This window comes from Populus nigra, chromosome 7, assembly GCF_951802175.1.
Source record: "Populus nigra chromosome 7, ddPopNigr1.1, whole genome shotgun sequence".
Classification (NCBI taxonomy): domain Eukaryota; kingdom Viridiplantae; phylum Streptophyta; class Magnoliopsida; order Malpighiales; family Salicaceae; genus Populus; species Populus nigra.
The window spans coordinates 3229063-3235062 of NC_084858.1; positions in this window are offsets into that span (position 1 = coordinate 3229063).

Sequence of the window (6000 nt, forward strand, 5' to 3'; positions counted from 1 at the left end):
TTACCCTATTAACCCTCACTTAAAAGTATATTTATTAAACCCAACATGACTTGACATATCGATTCAGAATCCGATTCAAAGACCTAATCTAGTCAACTTCAATAAATTTTTTTTATCCAATACAATGTCATTTTAGGATATATATAGGTTGACCCCAAAATAAATAAATTCTTACATGGGTTCTCCATCTATTAGACATTACTCTAGAAACCTTTACTCCAAACAATAGTTATTAAACCAAGCATGGTCCAGAAGGTCTACTCGAAACCTAATCGACTTGGGCTTTTTTTTGAACCTGAATAGACATTAACTCGATCAAACTAATATAAGACCAAAATTATAAATTTCAAGGATTTTTGTTTTCAATCTTTTTTTCGCTAAAAATAATGTCATTTTATGATAAATCCAAATTGAACTATCAATTTATTGGTTTATTTGGTCAGCTCGCGAAATTAATCTTGAATTAAATTTAATAACTATGATTAAAACATGACTTGGTATGTGATTCATAACCCAATCCAAAGACATAATCTAGTCAACTTTAATGATTTCTTTTTTGTAACTTTTTTGTTTAAAATAATATTATTTTAGAATATATGAAAGGTTGACTCCAAAACAAATAAATTCTCACATGGGTTCTCCATCTATTAGACATTACTCAAGTAACCTTCACTCCAAACAACAATAGTTATTAAACCAAGCATTGTCCGGGAGGTCTTCTTTAAACCTAATCGACTTGGGTTTTTTTTTTAACCTAAATGGAAATTGACTCGATCAAACTAAGAGTATACCAATATTTTGAATTTTATGGATTTTTTTTTCAAAACAATGTAATTTTATAATAAATTTAAATTAACCTACCAATTTATAGATTTATTTGCACGACATGAATCTTGGACTAAATTTAATAACTATAATTGAAACTTTTTCCTTCAAAATGACATCAAAGAGAACCTATTTTGTTTTAAAATGAAAACATTTTTATCACATATTATAATAATATGGGTAATACCTAATAGATCATGCCATGGGGATCCCATTAGTAATATTTTTTTGTTTGGGTACCTACTTGAGAAACATGAAAGAAAACTATCCGTTAACAGCCTCGAAAAATCAAACCGACCTCACAATCCTTTTCCCTCAAGGAAAAGAGTCACGTTAAAAAACAACCCGCCTGCAACACTTCCACTTCATTGATTTTGATTCACAGTACACGAAAAAAAACTCCTTGATCTTTCAAGTTCCTCTTTTCTTTGCCTGTTAAATTGTGTAACAATAACGGAATTCCTCGGTGGAGACATAGTAGAAGTTGTTGGTGGGAGGAACCACTGGTGGTGGCTTTGAAACACTCAGAGGGGATAAAACACAAAGTTTTATTTCAAGAACACAAGCTTACAAGAGCAAAAATAAATACAACAAGCTTAACAATACACACCCTCTCTTTCTCTCTAGTGTTTCTCTCTATTCTCTCTACTCTCCCACACCTAATAGCATAAGCTCAGCTTGCTATTTATACACGAATTCAAAACAAGATAATTCAACCTTCAAGTGTGAAGGCGGCTGTGGACGGTGGTGTGAAGGCGGCTGGCGGCTGCGGCTGGTGGCTGGCGGCTGGTCGGTGGCGGCTGGTGGTTGCCTTCCTTGACCATCTAGATTGAGTTTAATATTCAACAAATCTCCCCTTTAAACTCAATCGAGGGATATCATGCCAAGCATGAACACTTCTCCTTTCAATGCCTTCTCTTTGCTTGTAGCCTTTAGCTACTAATCTGGCTTTGTATCTTTGCACTTCTCCTTTTGCATTTTTCTTTGTCTTGTAGACCCATTTGACACCTATTGCTTTCTTGTTTTCTGGTAGATAAGTCAGCTTCCAGGTATCATTCTTCTCAATGGCATGTATTTCTTCATCCATTGCTTTTATCCACTTCTCTTCTGTGACAGCTTCATTGAAGCTTAATGGGTCACTATCTGCAAAGAAACAAAACAAATTTGTATCTTCCATTACTTGAGTGGCGTCGTACAGCTCTTCAAGATTTTTCATCCTTCTTGGTTCTTCTGATGAGGATGCTGATGGTGGTGTTGATGATGATGCTCCTGGTGAGTTCCTCCTGTTGAATACAGGGAATCTGTGTACCGGACTTTGTGGTTCAGCTGCTGGCACAATCGGTTCTTCGATAAGTACTGTTGGTACTTCTTCACCTTCAAGGATCAAATCAATGTTGATCCATTTGGTTGCTTCTTTATCATCATTCCATTCCCAAGATTTATCTTCTTCAAAGATAACATCTCTACTCATAATCACCTTCTTCGTGATGGGATTATACAGCTTGTATCCCATCCTTCTTTCACCATATCCGACAAAGATGCATTTCTCGCTTTTATCATCAAGCTTTCTCCTTCTTGCATCTGGGATCTTTGCATATGCCACACAACCAAAGACTCGTAGATGAGTAACACTTGGTTTGTGACCACTCCATGCTTCTTCTGGAATAACTCCTTGCAAACTTCTGGTTGGGCAGCGATTCAGTAGATACACTGCACATGATACAGCTTCAGCCCAGTATTGCTTGGGCAACTTCTTTGCTTTGAGCAGACTTCTTGCCATGTCAAGAATCGTGCGATTCTTCCTTTCAGCTACACCATTCAGCTGTGGTGTATAAGCAGGTGTTGTCTGATGTCTGATGCCTTGTTGTGTACAATAGGCTTCAAAGTCATTTGCTGTATATTCTCCACCTTGATCAGATCTCACGGTTCTGATCATGTAGCCACTTTGCTTCTCCACAATTGCTTTAAAATCTTTAAAACAATTGAATACTTCTGACTTCCTCTTTAGAAAGTATATCCACGTCTTTCTGCTAAAATCATCAATAAACGTGAGGAAGTACCTATTTTGTCCAGTCGACATAGGCGTTATTGGGCCACACACATCTGTGTGCACTAACTCCAGTGGCCTCTTTGCTCTCCAGTTGACTTCTTTGGCAAAACTGGATCTGTGATGTTTGCTGAGGACACAACTCTCACAGACTTCATCTGGATGATCAATGTGGGGCAAACCTTTGACCATCTTCTTGCTTGCTAGCATCTTCAGACTTGTGAAATTCAGATGTCCAAGCCTCAGGTGCCAAAGCCATTCTTCACTGTTGGTGATGGCACTCAAACACCTTGCTGCATCATACTGGATGTTCAAAGGAAACATCCTATTCTTGGACATTTTCACATAGGCCATTAATCTCCCATTGTTGTCTCTAATTGTCAGATGACAATTCTTCGAGTAAAAAGTATATCCTCTCTCCAAAAGTTGACCTAAGCTGATCAGGTTCTGCTTTATGGCTGGGACATAATAGACATTGGCGATGTGGCTGGAATCGCCGTTCTTCAACTTAATTGGGATGCTGCCTTTACCTTTGAATGGAACCTTTGTGGTATCTCCAAAAGTAACTAGACCTTGCTTGGTCACATCTAGATCACTAAATAACTCTCGGTAGCCGCACATGTGATTGCTGGCTCCAGTATCTAGATACCATATATTTTCCTGTTTCTCGCCAAGTTCTTGTTGGACAAGAAATGCAGCTTCTTCTCTGTCATCCTTCTCTGCATAGTTGGCTTGCTCACGTATCTCCAACGGAGCTTTCCTTTTGCATTCAGTGCTATAGTGCCCAAATTGATTGCAACTATAACATTGGATATTCCTCTTGTCACGGTTATTGTAACCGCCTCCTCTTCCTCTAGGAGTGAATGCTTGTTGTCTTTGGCCTCCTCTGGTGGTATTTCTGCCACCTCTTCCTCTGAAGCTTGTATTCCAAGAACCTCTTCCTTGGAATCTCTGGAATCCTCCTCTGGATTGTTGACTTCCTGCTTGAGCACTTGTTGAGGTCTCCCCTTGCTCATATCTGTCCTTGAGAGACAGCTTTGCTTGTAAGGCATGCTCGATGGCCTTATCTCCATTTCGCTTTACAATCTTCTGCTCATGAGCTTGCAAAGAACTCATAAGCTCATCAACTGTCAACTTGTCCACTTCCTTGGACTCTTCAATGGCGACAACAACAAAATCAAATTTTGGATCTAGGGATCTCAAAATTTTCTCAGTAATTCGAGAATCTATGATGGCTTCTCCATTTCTCCTCATCTGATTGACTATCACCATAATTCTTGTGTGATAATCAGAAATAGACTCCGAGGACTTCATTTGCAATAACTCAAATTCACCTCGCAAAGATTGAAGACGAATCTTCTTGATTCTGTCAGCACCTTTGTACTTTTGTTGGAGAGCCTCCCATATATCATGTGATGTTTCAGCGGAAGCTATGATCTCGAATGTATCTTCATCAAGACCTTGGTAGATGATGGTCTTTGCTTTGTTGTCCTTCTTTCTGTTGACTTTCAGGGCTTGCTTCTGTGCCTCTTGTAAAGCTTCTTCTTCTTCTTTGGACTCTGGTTCATCATAACCATAGTGTACAATCTCCAAACACTCTTGTGAACCAAGGAATGCCTTTAATCTGATGCACCAACTATCATAGTTGTCTTTGGTCAGCTTCGGGATGAGTGTTTGTGTACTTTCTGTAGTCATTTTGCTCTTTTAATGACTATATCTCCTTCTGGGAGTTGAATTTGGCAAAACGGACACTGTAGATCGATCCGGAATGGTCGAAATAGTCGGGAACCGGTCTGACTTTGTAGAAATCGGGTCAGAAAATGGGTGAACCGGTCCAAAAATCAATTCTGGGCGTCGGGCGGTTCGCTGGGTTGAACCGGGAATATTCTGTGGAATATTCTATCGGCTCGGCTTCGGCTAATAGCGGCTCGGCTTGAAAAGGGAATATTCTCGGGAATATTCTCCGGCTCGGCTGGAGGCTTGGCTTGAGGCTTGGCTCGGCTTGGCTCGGCTCGGCTTAAACGGCTCAACATATGGCGCGCGTGTGGCTCAGTCGTCTTCTTCCTCTGGCGCGCGTGGGTGAGACTGGGCTACAGTTACCGGAACTTCAGGTGGCGCGTGTGGATCACCCCGGTGTCCGATTGAGCTGATTTTTGCGGCAGTGAGTTCGTATGGATGAGCTCTACACGGTGGAATGATCAAAACTTGTTTTTGACAACTTTGAAAATTCGGCTATCCCAGAAAATACTTCTGTTTTCTGACGAACGGGGCTCTGATACCAATTGTTGGTGGGAGGAACCACTGGTGGTGGCTTTGAAACACTCAGAGGGGATAAAACACAAAGTTTTATTTCAAGAACACAAGCTTACAAGAGCAAAAATAAATACAACAAGCTTAACAATACACACCCTCTCTTTCTCTCTAGTGTTTCTCTCTATTCTCTCTACTCTCCCACACCTAATAGCATAAGCTCAGCTTGCTATTTATACACGAATTCAAAACAAGATAATTCAACCTTCAAGTGTGAAGGCGGCTGTGGACGGTGGTGTGAAGGCGGCTGGCGGCTGCGGCTGGTGGCTGGCGGCTGGTCGGTGGCGGCTGGTGGTTGCCTTCCTTGACCATCTAGATTGAGTTTAATATTCAACAGAAGTATGTAGCGAAGAGGAAGGATTTCTTGGATCATATTATGCAGCGGCAACGGTCAAGAAACTTGAGGCCAACTCTTATGCAGTGCAGTACGAGAACTTAGTGGAAGAGGAAGACATGTCAAAGCAACTGATAGAGACACACCGCAAGCCCAACGCTAAAACCCCTTTCAGTCGATGGAGTAACAATTTCGTAAGTTTTCTTGCTAATCTAGCTCTGCTGCGCCGTGGTTTTAGTGCCTGTATTTGTTACTTAGAACCTATGGTTTGAGACCGATTTTTGTATATTCTGTAAATTTCTGGAAGTTGAAACTCTAGTTAGCAGTTGTTAGTTTTTTTAAGCATTTATTTTTTAATCTTGGAAACTGTTTTTGTTTTATTTATTTATTTTTAATTTCCTCCTTAAAAAAGCATGAAATAATTTCAGAGATTTTGGATCGTACAAAGATAGGCATGCTAATCCTTTTTTTTTTTGAAAATTTA